Here is a 17,405-nt window from a genome sequence, read left to right as displayed (position 1 = left end):
GCGCAAAGGGGAGTGAGAAGACAGAGCAGGTGTAGTCCCTGGAGCGAGCCCTGCTGCAGAATAGATGGAAGGGGTGGGTCCAGGAACCCTGAATTGGAAGCAGCTGTGGCTCTCCTCCCCATCACCCCGAGCAATCACGTGGGGATTTGCGCCCGTCCCTGCAACTTTATAGGCTCTGAGGATCTAGAGCTGTTGGTTCCGGAGGGGAAATAATTATTAATACATCAGGGAATACAGCAAGAGCCCATTAAATGTAAAGCTGCAGCTGCTGCCCGGTCATTTTGGGTTCATGTGCCAATAGATCACTGGGCAAGGAAAGGAGTTACTACCTCGGTAGGAGTAATGAACCCAGCCAGGTATGGTGGGTCATGCCTGCAATCCTAGCGCTTTGGGAGGCCGAGGTGGGTGGATCACCTGAGGTCAGGGGTTTGAGACCAGCCAGGCCAACATAGTGAAACCTCATCTCTACTAAAAATAAAAGTTAGCTGGGCGTGGTGGTGGGTGTCTGTATTCCCAGCTACTCAGGAGGCTGAGGCAGGAGAATGGCTTGAACCTGGGAGATGGAGGTTGCAGTGAGCTGAGACCACACCATTGCATTCCAGCCTGGGTGACAGAGTAAACTCTATCAAAGAAGGAAAGAAGGAAAGAAAAGAAAGAAAGAAGGAAAGAAAGAAAGAAAAAGAAAGAAAGGAGAAAGAGAAAGAAGGAAAGAAAGAAAAGAGAAAGAGAAAGAAGGAAAGAAAGAAAGAAAGAAAGAAAGAAAGAAAGAAAGAAAGAAAAAAAAGGGTAATGAACCGTGCCCATCACTAGGAGACAGTGAGCTGCTGCTTCATAATGCTTTACAGTGTGGGCAGGAGGAAATGTGTTGGGCATCAGGTGATCCCTTGGGCACCCCCGGCACTTCCACACTCAATTCTAACAGGAAATGGAAAAGTTCCGCAGCTGTGGCCTAATAAGAACAAGAAACCCGGGGGCTCAGACCCTCCTCGCACCCCGCCGCCCCAGCTGAAGATCTGGGTACCATCTCCCTCAGGAAAATCCACATAGCTCAGCAGACCTCCCAGCTGCTGGGGAGGGAAATGTGGTATGGCTGGTGGAAGAGGGAGATGGTGAGTTTCAGAGGCAACCTTGGGACCCACCCAGCAGCGGGGGCGGCAGTTCATCCTAACATCCTTGCTTTTATGTTTCTCCAGAAATTGCGATCAACCAGAATCCAGAAGAAGCTGTGCTTAATTGAGTGAACTTCCTGTGAAGCGCAGGTGCGAGGGGTGGGTGATAGGAGACAGTGCCGGTGCCCCCAGCGCCCTTTTACCTGACGGCTCACCCAGCCTACAGCTGTGTCCTTCCCTTCGAATCGTCTTGGGTAATGGGTGCTGCTTTGGAAATGCCTGGAAGGTCATGTCCTCTCTCTGGGGATGGCTTCCAGCCATGGTTGACTGATAGCAGGGGGCACAGAAGGCCAGACACACCTTGCCTCAGGTGAGCCGACTCTGAGGGTTTGTTCAGCCTCCACATGGACTTCAGCTGAGCCTGCATCTTTGCTTGGCTTTTCCCACTGGCCTATTCTGCTTCCCTCTCCTTAACGGTTCTCCCAAGAGAACTCCCTTAATAAATCACTTGCACAAGGATCCCTGTCTTAGCCTTTGCTTCTAGAAAACCTGGCCTAAGATAAATAGGTTGTGGGAACGTGAGAGAAAGAGATACTTATTTTATCTGAGGGGTCAGAGGAGTCTTCCCAGGGCAAGTCTTGAAGCTGTGAGTAGGAGTCTGACTGTGCAAAAGGGTGTCCCAAGCAGAGGCAACGGCATAACTAAGGTACAATCGTCATGCCTCCTGCCTGAGAATAGCCAGCTGTTTCGTTTGGCTGCAGTGCTAAGCAAATAGGGTGGAGTGGGCTGTGAGTGGCAGGAGAAGCAGATGGGCATGACTATGTGAACATCCAGAGGAGGAGACTGGGCTTTAAGCTTAGATCTCAAATACTTCTGCATTCCACTCTTCTCTGGCTCTGTGGCAATTGACTCAGACCCCAGAGACCACCACTAAGGAATAAGTTCCTATTAAGTTGGAATAGGAAAAACACCCTATGTCATATTCCAAGTCAATGGCAGAAGTAGGATATGTCTTAGTCCATTTGGGCTGCTATAACAAAGTACCATAGACAGGGTGGCTTCAACAAAAGTGCACTTCTCACAGTTCTAGAGGATGAAAGTCTGAGATCAAAGCGCCAGCACAGTTGGGTTCTGATGAGGGCCCTCTTCTGGGTTGTGGACTGCTGACTTCTCATTGTCACTCACGTGGAGAAAAGAGAGTGAATTAGTTCCCTGGCCCCTTCTTATAATGGCCTGATATGGTTTGGCTGTGTCTCCACCCACCCAAATCTTATCTTGAATTGTAGCTTTCATAATTCCCACGTGTTGTGGGAGGGACCCGGTGGGAGATAACTGAATCATTGGGGCAGTTTCCCCAATACTGTTCTCATAGTGAATGAGTCTTATGAGATCTGATGGTTTTATAACGGCTTTCCCCTTTCACTTAGCTCTCATTCTCTCTTGCCTGCTGCCATGTAAGACACACTTTTCACCTTCTGCCGTGATTGTGAGGCCTCCCAAGCCACGTGGAACTGTGAGTACATTAAACCTCTTTTTCTTTATAAATTACCCTGTCTGGGGTATGACTTTACCAGCAGCATGAAAATGGGCTAATATGGTGCACTAATCCCTTTCATGGAGGTTCCACCCTCATGACCTAATTACCTCCCAAAGGCTCCACTTCTAAATACTATCACATTGGGGATTATATTTTAACGTATCAATTTCGAATTAATACAACACTTAGTCCATAACAGGACATAAAACTCAAGCCCCCAAATTCTAGCCCAGGGCTTTATCCTTTATTCATTGTTCATAATAAAATTATAAAAATACTAATATCATATTTTTAACCTACTCCTAAGCTGTGGAGATGGAGATATTTTGATTCCTCTCTTCTTAAGATTTTTAAATGCTTCTTTCTTCCCAATAATTACTGACAATTAAGAGTAATTCAGATTCATGTCATATTTATTTAGCCTTACTATATGTCAGCTGCCTTCATGTACATTAACTCATTTGATTCTTCCAACTTCCCAGTGAAGCAAGCAGTGTTATTCCCACATTATAGATAACAGAATGGAGTCACAGGTTAAACAGTGTACCCAAAGGGGAAACCCAGGATTTTTCCAGTTTACTACTAGAGTACATTTTTCCTTATATAATTTAGTTTTTGTTGCGTAACAAACTGCCCCCAAAAGGTTGTGAATTAAAACAACAACAATGTATTTATTTTATAATTTGTGGGTTGCCAGTTTGGGGTTGGGCTCAGCTGGGTGGTTTTCTGCTCATCTGGCTGGGCTCATTCTTGTGTCTGTGTTCAGCTGCTGGTTGGCTAGGCAGCTCTGTTAGTCAGCTTAGGGCTGGGGCAATGAGGGAACTGGGCCATATATCTGTCATCGTCCAACAGATCAGCCCAGGCTCTTTCACACAGGGGTTGGTAGGAGGATTCCAAGAACAGCAAGTTAAGACAAGCTCCCACAGGTAAGTGCCATCAAGCCTTTGTTTGCATTACAACTGCTCACAATCCACTGGCCAAAACAAGTCAAGAGGTAAGCTCAGTGTGGTGTGCCACTGCCCAAGTGCCCAAGGGCATGGATACAGGGAAGTAAATAATATGTGGCAAAATTTTCAGTCTACAACATTGTTTTCAAAAAAATGTTTTCTTAATTATAAAAGTATGTGTGTGTGTATTCATGTATATAAATGTTAGTTTTGAAAATTTGGAAAATACAGAAAAATATAAAGAAGGAAAACAAATTACTTGTAACACACCAGAAACAATTACTGTTAGTGGCTTATTTCCTCATCTGTTTTATGAGCATTTTAGTGAGTGTATGACTGTGTGTATATATGTTTCAGTAATATTTTCTTTTAAAACAGTGGTATTAGAGTCTGTCTTTTTGATTGACAATATATTTTGAACATTTCCCCATGTCATTCAAATAATTCTTGAAAATATGATACTTTTTAATACTCTATCATTTCTCCCCACCATATTTTATTTAACCCTACCCTGCCTTTTTACTTACATTTTTGCCATTTAGGTTGGTTTCATTTTTCTTTCTTTCTTTCTTTCTTTCTTTCTTTCTTTCTTTCTTTCTTTCTTTCTTTCTCTTTCTTTCTTTCTTTCTTTCTTTCTTTCTTTCTTTCTTTCTTTCTCTCTCTCTCTCTCTCTTTCTTTCTTTCTTTCTTTCAATTATAACAGATAACATTATAGTGAATATTCCGGAATAAAAATCTTTCTCCACATTTCTGATGATTTTCCTAGGACAGATTCCCAGAAGTCAATTACAGGATCAAAGGAGATAACATTAGTAGGGCTTTTGATACATATTGCTAAATTGCTTTCCTGGAATTTACTCTCCCACAGCACTGAGGGAAAGGGCCTACATTATGATACTCTCAAGGGCACTAAGTATTATCTTAAAAAAATAAAGATCAATTAGGTAAAAAGCAGTACCTTTATTTAATTTGTGTTTCTGGTTGCCAGTAAGGATAAACATTTTAGAAATACTTCTTGACCGTTTATACTTCTGTAAATGTTCTCTTCCTCAGACAAAGGACATATATTTTAAGTTGATTTGTATGATGACCCTGTGTTGAAGTCATTGACATGTTATCCTATACATTACAAATGTTTTCCCCTTTAGGTTGTCATTGGCCTTATAATTTTGTTTGGGGATTTTTTTCGACATATAGGAATTTGGCATTTTCTATTGTCAAATCTATTTTTTTCTTTATTTTTTGTTTTGTAACATTCATTACTTTTATGCTTACAATTTCATTCTTGACCCATCTCTTAAATAATGTAAAACATAATGGCTCTGCCACTGAGAACAATATCTGGAAAGGCTGTCTTTGAAACCAGAGTTGACAGGTGGAGCTGATTCTCTATTGTGATGTTTTCTCCCAGTTGGGCCTGGATAAATGCCTTCAGGGTCCTGTTTACTGGGCACGAGGCTGATCAGCATAGGCCTGTGGAGCCTTGGAGTTTAGCTCTAAGCGCATCAAGGAAACTGTGCAACTTTCGTACCCATGGCTTTTCTTCTTAGTGGCCCTTTCCTCCTGTCATCCAGACCCTGAGGTGGGTGGAGACTCTTCTTTCTGTATTTTATAATCCTATTTGAGTCATCACCAGGAACCCCAAAGGCCCATGACACATAGTGGTTTGTGTCTTTCCAAGTTGTGAATTAGAATCCCAGTGGCTATGAGGCTGTCAGGTGACAAGGAGCTGCTTTGTAGTGAGTGACCAAGGCTATCTTCGTGTGGCACCTGCATTATAGTGACTCCTGTAACACTACTTGCAAAGTAGTAAAACTTTATTTTTCAATGAAGCTTGCTCCTGAAAGACAGCCAAAATCTTGCACCAATGATGAAAACAACTGGTGCCTGAGGTTCGCTTTTGCATTGATGGAGACCTGAGTTTGATTTCTTAGCTGAAGCTAAGAGAGAATATGATTACAGTGGAAAAGGCAGGGATTCAGAGCTGCTTGGAACTGGGTTCAAATTGCTTCTCTGCTACTTGCTGTGTGGCTTTTGACAAGCCATTGAACCTCTCTGAGTTTCTACTTCCTAATCATTAGGAGAGACCCCAGTCCTGCTGTCCCTTTCCTGGAAAACTGGTATGAGTCTGGAATGAGGCAACGCAGGCCAAGTTGTTGACACACACGAGGCTCTGAGTGAATGGCACATAGCATTTTTATCTAGAAAAAGAAAAGCAACCAAGTAAGAAAGTGATGGAATTAGGGATTGTGGCAATTTGTGAAAATTTCAGGAATAATGTTTTGGAATGTCAGGGATCTGTTACTGAGATTTTCCAGAAACTTGAAGTGATGGGTTAGCAGTGAGGGAAAAACACAAGCACCGCACACCTTGCAGAAGCATTGATTTTGTTATTAAAACTCACAGTAACACACAATGGAGTAGGCTGCAAATCCACATGAACTATAGGGTAAAACAAGGCTTTGTGAAATTGCTCACCAGCGGAAGGTCTCTTTGGCACTTAAATTGCCGGGTGGTCTGAATTCTCCTTTCTTTACTGTTAGGGCTACTTTGGGGGAGATGTTTGAGAAGCTGTGGATAATGTGAGGTGCTTCCCCAAAGGGGAGAGGGAACCTGCTGGGCAGCCACACTGACACTGCTCAGAGGGGGATGGTTTCTTCCTGAGGTGGGGTTTCCCCTCTCCAGCTCCGCTCTGGCACAGCATTTTCACAAACTTTTGGCAGTTCTCATGGGTGCTGTTCTCAGAGTATTTCTTGTTCTTCCAGGCACTCGGTAAAATTGCAACTTCCTACTCCCTTGAAATTAGGTACATGTGACCTGTCACGGACAGTAGCGCGTGGACAGAAGCCTCAAAAACTAGTGTTTGATGTGCCAGTTTGCTTTCTCTAATCTCAGCTGTTGCAGAGACAAGGATTAGAGCTTCCCTCAGCCTGGGTCCCTGAAGAAGGAGGCTCTGTCGGTTATGATGACGTGTAGCACAAGTGAGCAATAAACCTTTCTTGTCTGAAGTCTTGGGCATTTGGGATTGTTTCTCATTATATCAGCAAAACCCACCTTATTCTGACTGATAGACTTGAGAGCAGTTACCAAAAAATCAATGGCTTTATTTTGCCCACCTTACCTACACAGTAGTGATTCACAGCTGACACAGATCTGCTTTAAATTTTTTCTTTTTTTTTTTGAGATGGAATTTTGTTCTTGCTGACCAGGCTGGAGTACAATGGCACAATCTTGGCTCACTGCAACCTCTGTCTCCCAGGTTTGAGCAATTCTCCTGCCTTAGCCTCCTAAGTAGCTGGGATTACAGGCACCTGCCGCCACCAGACTTTGCTAATTTTTGTATTTTTAGTAGAGACTTGGGGTAGCGGGGGATTTCACCATGTTGGCCAGGTTTGTCTCAAACTCCTGACCTCAGGTGAACCTCCTGCCTCGACCTCCAAAATTGCTGGGATTACAGGCATAAGGCACTGTGTCCGGCCTCAGATCTGTTTTACTTTAGAGACTTATGAGCATGTCACGTGCCTGGCCAAGAAGATCCAGGTATGAGGGTGGCTGGGCTGTAACACTCCCTCCATACCTGTTCCAGGATACCAGGCTCCAGCACTGATGCAGCTGATCAGGCTGAGGAGGAGAAAGAAAGGCGAGGACAAGCGTTTGCCCAGGACCTGCCATGTGGCAAGGGATCTGCTCCGTGCTTTCTCTATATTACTTCTAACGATCACAGCAATCTATGAGGTGATTATTGTTCTCACTCCTCTTTTATAGATGGGAAAATGGTTTCTTGGAGAAGTTAAGTAACTTATTTGGAGCCATATAGCTGGCAAGGGTCCAAGTAGAGATGCAAACTTAGGCTGAGAAAATGATCTTTGAAGGAGGGAAACTGTTTCATTCCCACCTGTAAGTTCTGTTTTTGGCAGTGCTGAATCTCATCAAATTAGATCCAGAGAGGCCAGTCATGGTGGCTCATGACTGAATCCCAGCACTTTAGAGGCCAAGATGGGAGGCCAGGAGTTTGAGACCAGCCTAGGTAACATAGCAAGACCCCCGTCTCTACAAAAAATAGTTAGCTGAGTATGGTTGTGTGTACCTGTAGTTCTAGCTACTCAGGAGGCTGAGGAGGGAGGATCGCTTGAGCCCAGGAGGTCAAGGCTGCAGTGAGCTGTGATAGTGCCACTGAACTCCAGCCTGGATGACAGACCCTGTCTCAAAACAAAAAACAAAAAAATCCAGGAAGCATTTTCTGACCACTGAGACTGAAAGGACCGTTGTCCTCCACTCTCCATCCTCATTTTTGCTTACTGTGTGTTTTCCTTCATAGCTCTTTGTTGTTTAGGGCTTGTTTCTTCCACTATCGTAGAAGGACCACATTGTCTCATTAACTCTTGGGTTCCCAGGACTTGTCCAAGGCTGGCATGCAGGAGACATTGAGTAAATAATGATTGCTTATACCAATAAAGCCTCCTTATGTTGACAGAGGAACCCTTGAAACAGTCTAGTGTAGAAGTCTAAAACACAAACTAGAGACAGACAACCTGGGTTTGCATCTCAACTTTGCTACTTCCTAGCTCTGTGGCTTTCAGGGTGACGTAACCCCTCTGTGCCTCATTTTTCTCATCTGTCGAATGAAGATAACACTAGTAACTTTCCTCCTGATTGTTGTGAAATTGAACAGTGTGTAAAGAACCTGGAAAGCACCTGGAACAGTGCCAGCCCATAGTAAGTGCGCAGCGAGAATGAGCTATTTGTATTGTGTGAACCTGGTGGACAGTGCCTGTTATGTTTCCAAAATGATTGTTGTTGGAGACCAAGAGAAAATGGATGCAGCTACAGTACTGAGGAGGTTGCAGTGTCTGACCAAATACAAAATAGTTTGGTACAGGAGCTGATCAAAGAACTTGCATTCAGACAGACCTGGAGTTTGACATCAGCTTTGACTTACTAACCGGGTGACCTTGGGCAAACCTCTCTCCTACTTGGAGTTTGTTGGCCTCATCTGTACGACGTGCTCAGCTGCATTAGCAAGCACATGGACCAACAACACTAGAAGTGAGTGAAAATAAGGCAAATAACCATAAAAATGGGAGTAATATCCCTGCATGGCAGATTTGGTATGTGGATGAGATGAGATTTGGTCTGTGAAACCTCCTGCACAGGGCATAAATGATTTCTGAACAAATGTACAAATGAAAGTGGACTTTTCTACATGAATACAGAGAAGAGATAGGTGGTACCCATTCAGCTTAGGACTTAAAAAGCCCATGCTGGGTAGGAGAGGTTATGTGAGGGATGAGGATTTCTTAGTGATTGGGTGAAATTCTGGCATTGAGAGTCACATGTTGATAATTTTTCCAGGGACACAGAGAGGGTTCATTTTGCTGTCCCACACGGCATGCCTGTGTGTGAACAGCTCTCTGCTAATGCACCATCACGTGGATCTATCACAACACCAAGTCTTCCACTTACCACTGACAATGCAGGAACAAAGACATCAAAACCACTGCTCTTAAAAACCTCCCTAATGACCACAACATTTTGGCTTACTGAACATAACTCAATTAATTCATAATTTTCCCAGAACAGGAGCTGAATTCATCAATTTATGACTTTGTCAGCTTGTTTTGGAGATAGGTCAATCAGTTACATTCATTCTGGGAGAAAATAGTGGTGAGCCAATTTTTTATACCTCACCTGAGCAGCTAAACATTGGGTGGTCTTTGTCTGCAGTTGAACAGTTTAATCTGTTCCTTGTATACAAGAAACTGAGCTGAAACATTACATCAAACTGCTAGTCTGCACCCTGCACCATGAAATATCAGCTTTATTAGTTCCATTCTTGAAGACATTGTGCAATAATGAAAAGCATATTGTGTAACCACGTATGGGAGATTTCAATGCACACATTTCCAAATGGTCTTCTTGGTTTTCTAAGTGTAAACTACTTAGTGGCCATGGAGTTAACTGAAATGTTATTCAGTCAAAACAACATTGCTATTATTCACTTAATACAAAGCCCACATGAGATGCCTCTGGTATATAAAATATACTATGAGTAATTATGTAACTGCTAACCTTCTTTGAATCATTTCCATTTCCATTCGGGAAATGGAAGCATCAGCTACCCTAGGTTTTAATTAACTTTGACCATACCTCTTGGCAAATGGGAGGAGAAAACATTATTATTTGGTAAACTATAGGGCAAAAGCATAAAAGTTAACAAAGTTTGTAGTTAGTTCTTAGATGCTCTCTCATTTGTAATGTGTGACTCCGTTTGAGAGAGACTGTGGGGAAATTAGGAATCAAATTTCAGGAGCAAATGTGATACTTCTTGAGGTGATAAAGAATGTGGTCTTCTGAAGTTGTTTGGATTAGAAAATATTTCCTTTCCTTGTCAAGGTCATTTTGTTGTCACAATAAACAGGACAGGTTTCTTAAAAAATCTCAAGTGACTTCAAAATTCGGCCTAATCGGAAATTTAACTCTGATGCCATACTTAATAAGCATTTTTTATGATCTCTCAGGAAAGCTGAATGCAGATATTTGATTTGGGAGGAGATTGAGAAAGAAGATTGGAGGAAATCTCAATTGTTTAATTAACAACAACAACAAACCTTTTTAATCTCCTTTTTTATAAGATGTTGGGATATCAAGTTAGAAGCAACTTTATAAGTCATTTAATCCAATCTGACATTGGATTTCCTCTAGAGCATTCCTAACTTGGTCATCTTCTAACCTTGACTTGAAATTCAATGGTGGGGAGCCAGTGCTCTTTATGCAACCTTATTCCTTCCTAGTTCAACTCTCTTTGACTGTTACTCTTTCTCTCTCCCTCCATCCCCATCCCTCCGTCCCTGTCCCTCTGACCCCATTCCCCCTCTTCCCCTCCCCCTCCCTACCCCACCGTCCGCTCCCCCGTCTCCCCCCACCTTCCATTCCCCCCTCTCCCCCCATTGTCCGCTCCCCCCTCTCCCCCCCACCATCCGCTCCCCTCACCCCCACTCTGGCACCCTGCCCCCACTCCAGCACCCTGCCCCCCCGTCCCCTCGCCCCCCCGTCCCCTCGCCCCCCCGTCCCCTCGCCCCCCCGTCCCCTCGCCCCCCTCCGTCCCCTCGCCCCCCTCCGTCCCCTCGCCCCCCTCCGTCCCCTCGCCCCCCCGTCCCCTCGCCCCCCTCCGTCCCCTCGCCCCCTCCGTCCCCTCGCCCCCCTCTGTCCCCTCGCCCCCCTCCGTCCCCTCGCCTCTCCCCCACCCTTCCCCTCTGCCCCCACCCTTCCCCTCCACCCCCTCCACCCCCACCCTTCCCCTCCACCCCCTCCACCCCCACCCTTCCCCTCCGTCCCCTGTGCTCCTACCCTTCCCTACCTCTTCCCTTCCTTTCCCTCCCCTTCCCTCTCCTCCATCCTGATTCTTTCCCTCCTCCTCTCCCACTCTCCCTGTGGGTCTCATGCCCATATCTGGTTCTCCCACATAATGGCTGTGTCTGATAACTTCTGTTTGCCTCTCCAGGGTTTCTTTTCATCCTTCTTCACTCCTCTCTCTGCCTTGGGAATCTGACACACATGGAATTCTTTGTCCTTGGGGTCCTGTATGCTCTGAGTTTCAGCTGGACCTGGCCAAAGATGTGTCTTTGCAGGAGACTGAAAGGGGGGAGGAGAATATTCCAGCTGCATGTATTCCCTGGGGTCCTGCGGTGGGTTGCATTGCCTCTGATTGGCTTTGTCCCTGACTGTCACTGTTTCTTCAAGGACAGTTTCTCTCTCCATGACTTTCTTCTGGTTTTGATAACAACTTCCTGTGTGTCCTGCTGTGCTTGGCCATGGTACAGCTTCTCTGCTGCTGGCTCCAGGTTACTGCCTCGTCCTTAGGCTCTCCCACACCTGTAGCATTGTAAATAGTTCCTTTGCTGACAAGCCTTCTTCTAATTAACCCAGTTTGATAAAGCCATCTGTTTCCAGCTGGGATGCTGGCTGATACAATAGCCCTTTAGATAATTCTGCAACAGCACTCAATTCTCCTTCTCAACACAAATGACCCAAGACCCTGCACTTTTCCTTAAGGTACCTACCTGGCTTTAAATACTCTCTCCATCCTCTGAAATGTTTCAGGCAGGCAGTTTTCCTCGTGAAGTACAGGATCCAGAACTGAAAGCAGTGGTCCTGAGGTGTGACAAAGTTAGACAAAGCTAGACTCTAGGTAAAGTGGTAGGGGCAGATTTTCATCAGTAATGGACCATTGCAACAGGGGTAAGAGTCCAGCATGAAGTGAACTCGCCTGCGATTTGTACAGAGGTGATGGGGCATGATGAAACGGGAGGGAGCTGACAGTGGGGTGGAGTAGGGCTCAGGAGAGTCAGAAGTGAAAATTACAAAAGTTAGGCAGGGTGGTGAGCCCATGTGAAACCCATTGGGGTCTAGGCTTCTGCTCTCGCCGGGGCTGGGAGGCAGGGGCTGGGAGGCAGGGACCTATCTTTAGGTGTTAACTAGAACACACTGAATTCTTTTGGTAGCCTTGAGTTTCCTCAGCCTTGATCATTTTAACGGGGCTGGAGTCACCCTAGGGACATGGCCTTTAGTTGTGAGAAACTAAGTTTGTGTTTAAGTCTTTAGAGATCAAGCGTAAGGCGTCATTGAGAAAGGGCTCAGTGAAGCCTGGCTGGAGTTCGGTCAAGGAAAGAACCTTCCCCAGTGGTTGCGGCAGAATATAACAGGGGTCCTTGATTGCCTCTGGATTGCTTGCCTTCAGAGACTGTTCAGCCAGGAACATGCTGAGGGCACCTGCACAGAGCTCCTCAGGACACCCCCTGGCACGGTGGCAGCATGCTGAGCTTGCGGTCATGGCTGTATGATGGGAGGCTCACTGCCATCAGACCACAATTCCCAACTCTGAGGCCAACTCTGAGTCTGTGAAGGTGGTGAACCTGTCGACCTCTGCTTCCCAGCATGGGGCTGAGTTAAATGAGCCTGTGTGAACAGAACTGCTCTAAACCGTTCAGGACTATGTAGGTATTATTATTACTATTATTATTAGGTGTTGCTTCTGCTCCTCCTCCTCCTCTTTTGATGTCTTCTTTTTCTTCTTCCTTTTCTCCTTTTATTCTCCCTTTCTGCCTCTTTCTCTCTCCCTGCCTCTCTGTTTTCCCTTCCCTTCCCCTTTGGCAGCAGCAGAAGTGGTGGGAATCTTTTCTTTGACGAGAAAGTATCCAGACATCCTCTCTGGACCCATGACCTGTTGGCATCCTCGCCGCCTCCTTGAGGCCAGCTCCTGCTTGCTGATTTCCCAGCCCCTTCCCAGACCTGCTGGGTGGGAACCACTCTCCTTATCCTTGCAGGAAAATTTGTTTTTCTCCTGGAGCATTTGCTACCCCTAACTTAATCTTAGAAAGCTGGAGATAGAAGGCATCTTAGTTAAAATCTGGGTCTACTTAAAATTTTTTCTTAAAATAAATAAGTTGAATCTCAGGGGAAGTGACTTGTCCAAATTTGTAGAGGACTCAGGCCTCCCAGCCTGACATTGCTGGCGGGATGCCCTTGCGCCTCTGAGGACTGCCTGCCCTGTCCTGGGGTGGTCTTTTCCTGATTCAGTGCACACTCTAAGAGGGCAGAGTCTGTCTCTCACTCTTCTCGGTTCTTCCCTGTAGGGACACTTACCCACAACCTGGCGCAGGACAGCTCATGACATAAATGACTGTTGAGTTGAGGCTGGAGAGGAGAAACAAAACCTAGGATTGTCTGCAGTCGAATGCTAGTTAAAGGCTTATCTTCTGGCTTCTTTCTCCCCCCGAGATGATACACTGAGATCCTGTTCTTATCCAGGGCCAAGATGGGATGCTCACTTTCCCCATTAATTTTAAGTGAACATTTTTGAGTATATAACTGGGGAGTTTTGCTGAATAGAGGTTTTGGAACACTGTCTTAAATTTAAAAGCTTGGGATCACATGAAGGTGGAAATTTCAGTTGCTAGTAAGTGACTTCCTTGGCTTATTGCAGAGAGAAAAGTTAGCTGACAAGAGTGAATCTTCAAAGAATTAATTTACAAAACTACATGTTTAACATCGCAGCCTCAGCTGAAAGAGTCAGAGAGGCAGAGAAAGTGCTGAGTGTGGGGAAAGTTACTGACGGCATTGGTACCTTGCGAGCAAGGCAAGCCAAGTCAGCGTCCCTGGAGTGGGGCATATGGCCCTGGGGGAATGAATCTTTCAAATGAGCTACGCTCTGCAAGGTAGCATCTTGCCTTTTCTCTGGGTAGGGCTTCCGGATGGCAGGACCAGTGTCCTGGAGCCACCTTCCAGAGCCACAGCAAGTCGAGAAACCAGGCAGATTCTCATCATGCCATCAAGTTCTTTGTGTTCCTCAAGGAGGGCAGGCACTGCTGAAGTAACATTTGCGATAGCTTCATGCAGAAGAGCATATTTGTTTTTAAGCCATGGGAGCAGAAACTGATCCAAGACCTGGTCCTCTACTTCTTCATGTGGAATATTCTGTGCTCAGGTGTACCATTGTCATGGCAGCATGCAGGGAGAATTAGGGAGAGAATGGGGTATTCTGAAGATGGCTGCAGCTCTAGAGTCAGACAGACTTATTTTGGTCTGGAGCTCTGCCGCTTACTTTCTAGATGACCTTCTATAAATGATTTGCATTGCCAAGGCTCAGTTTCCTCACCTGTGAAATGAGAGCCATTGCATTTAATGGCAGCCGGTATCTCTGCTCATAGGCCTGCTAGTGCCCAGCATGGTGGTAATGGCGGTCGTCATGGTGGTGGAGGCTGGACCATCAATGGGCCTTTTTCTTTCCATTCAGCATTTTGAGGTGAGGCTTCTTCATGGTGATTGGGAAGTAGCACCCAAGCACAACAGACAGAATCATGAGATTTCCTGGCTGGAAGGGATCACAAAGAGCCTCTTGTCCAGCCTTCTACATGGGAGGCTTAAATAAGCTTAAACTAGTATTTTATCCTCCACTTCAGTGTCTTCTTGATGGGACATTCACTAACTCACTACTCCTGATGTTGATCAAGTGGTTTATCTCTGGGCTACAGTTTTGTAACCTGGAAAATAGAGTTGATAAGACCCAAGTGGCACGATTGCGGTGCGAGTTAGAGTTCACGGGTGTCTAGAGTCAGAGGTCCTGCCTGCCTCAAGACAGGAGCTCAAGACATGTGTTTTCTTATCTCTCTCTTCCCTTTCCCTCCCCTAGAAACTGAAACTGCTTGTTTCATCTTTGGATGGCTCAGGTTTTTTTTGTTTTGTTTTGTTTGTTTTTTTTTGAGATGGAGTCTTGTTCTGTTGCCCAGGCTGGACTGCAGTGGTGTGATCTCAGTTCACTGCAATCTCCATCTCCCAGGTAGGTTCAAGTGATTCCCCTGCCTCAGCCTTCCAAGTAGCTGGGATTACAGGCATGCACTACCATGCCTGGCTAATTTTTTGTATTTTAGTAGAGACGGGGTTTCACCATGTTGGCCAGGATTGTCTCCATCTCCTGATCTCGTGGTTCGCCCGCCTCGGCCTCTCAAAGTGCTGGGATTACAGGTGTGAGCCACTGTGCCTGGGCAGCTGAGTTTTTCAAGCAATTTCTGATTACCTGAGGCCTTCACCCATTGGCCTTGGTTTCCCTCTCTGTGGCCACACAGGACATTTGGAGGTGCACACCACTCATGTTCCCCAGTGTCCTCTCTTCGCCAGTTCCTGGTTCCTTTGGCCACCCATTATCACAATGTGGGCTGCAGCCCCTCACCCTATTTGTTCTTTTCTGAGTGTGTGTCTGCTTCCTTCTTAAACTGCGGTGCCCATGAAGTTCAGAGCTAGACGCGAATTTAGGGAGTATCTTACCAGACCCTTTAGTTTTTCACCTGGAGAAACAGAGGCCTGATAGGAAGAGAGTTAACACAGCAAGTTCTGCCATGGTCAGGGCACGCCCACCAGTAAGTGTATTCTGATTTATGCAGTGATGGCTATGATGTTCTTTTGGCAGCAATTTTTATACTTTTATTAAAAAGTTTTTCTACTCCCACCAGAAGAGGATCCAGATGCAGCAAAGGGCTTTTTGAGGGGTTAAAAGAGCATCTGGGTTCTTCTAGAAAATTCTTGCCTGACAGCATTTTACATCCAACACCAGTTGTTGTTCCTTAGCATAACCACACTTGAAACTTGGATGAGAATCCATTCTTTGAACCCAGTGCAGCTGTTATATAGAGGCATGAAGTGGGTTATTTTTATTCTACATATAACAAGCATGATGAAGAAGGCAGGACTCCCCTGTGAGATGGGGATCAAGTACCCCTCCAGTTATATAGTAGTGAGGCTGTAGACAAATTCTTCCATCTCTCTAACCTTCAGTTTCCTCTTTTTTTTTTTTTTTAGGCAGAGTCTCGCTCTGTCACCCAGGCTGGAGTGCAGTGGCGCGATCTTGGCTCACTGCAACCTCCACCTCTGCCTCCTGAGTTCAAGCGATTATCCTGCCTCAGCCTCCCGAGTAGCTGGGAATACAGACACGTGCCACCACGCTTGGCTAATTTTTTGTGTTTTTAGTAGAGATGGGGTTTTACCATATTAGCCAGGATGGTCTTGATCTCCTGACCTTGTGATCCACCCTCCTCGGCCTCCCAAAGTGCTAGGATTACAGGCGTGAGCTACCGCTCCAGACCTCAGTTTTCTTTTTTTAAAGTGAGGGTAATGATCTCTTCATCGTCGAATACTAAAGGTTGTTTGAAGATTATGTGAAAATAATGTTCCAAAGAACTTTTTTGAACTATAAAGCATGATACACAAGTATACTTTCCTGCAAACTAGACTGAATTAATTTCCTTCTGCTCAGTTACCTTCTAATTCCCAGCCATCTTGGTCACCTGAGGCAGGTTGAAAGACTGGAGTATATCCAAGTCTATTGTACTGGTGTTTCCTTTTCTCAAGGTCAAGTTCAAGGGCCCAGTTTTCCTGAATGTCTTCTTTGACTACATTCGGTGCTGGTGAGCTTTCTGTCCTTGGAGTCTAGTCCTGTTTTTTTTTTTTTTTTTTTTTTTAGACGGAGTCTCACTCTGTCTCTAGGCTGGAGTGCATGGTGTGATCTCAGCTCCCTGCAACCTCCAACTCCCTGGTTCAAGTGATTCTCCTGTCTCAGCCTCCTGAGCAGCTGGGATTACAGGCACGCACCACTACGCCCAGCTAATTTTTGTATTTTTAGTAGAGATGGGGTTTCACCATGTTGGCTAGGATGGTCTCCATCTTCTGACCTTGTGATCCACCCACCTTGGCCTCCCAAAGTGCTTGGATTACAGGCGTGAGCCGCCACACGCGGCCACCTGTTGTATTTTTATTGTTAGGCACGGTTACGTTATTCTAGTTAATGTTATGTCCTCTCTTCACCCATCTCCCTCACGTTCTGCCAACATCTGGTCTTACCAGTCTCTCCATTCAAGTCTCTCTTTTTCCATCTCACAAATGCATAAAAATAGTCTGTGAAGCAAGTGATAAAAGTTGAGAACATGTAAAGAGTTTTCTTTAATTTACAGTCATTTGATTATAGTGAGGTTAAAAGTTTTTTATAAGTTAACTGGGCATTTGTATTTGTTTTATGTTTTCTTGCCACCCCCCCCACCCCTCCCCATGTGTGTGTGTGTGTGTGTGTGTGTGTCTGGTAAATTTTTTATTTGTATCTTTTCCCATTGCTGTGGGTACCTACTTTTCTAGGTGATTTACATAGAGTTAAATTTTTGAGATTTTGGCTTCATGCTTTTTGTCTTTGGTGAAATACTTTGAAAGTCCTCTTATTTATCAATATTATGTAAATATTTATAACTCTTATTTAAATAATTTAACATATTT

This window comes from Symphalangus syndactylus, chromosome 18 (genome assembly GCF_028878055.3).
Source record: "Symphalangus syndactylus isolate Jambi chromosome 18, NHGRI_mSymSyn1-v2.1_pri, whole genome shotgun sequence".
NCBI classification, from domain to species: Eukaryota; Metazoa; Chordata; class Mammalia; order Primates; family Hylobatidae; genus Symphalangus; species Symphalangus syndactylus.
Note: the sequence above shows the minus strand (reverse complement) of the source record.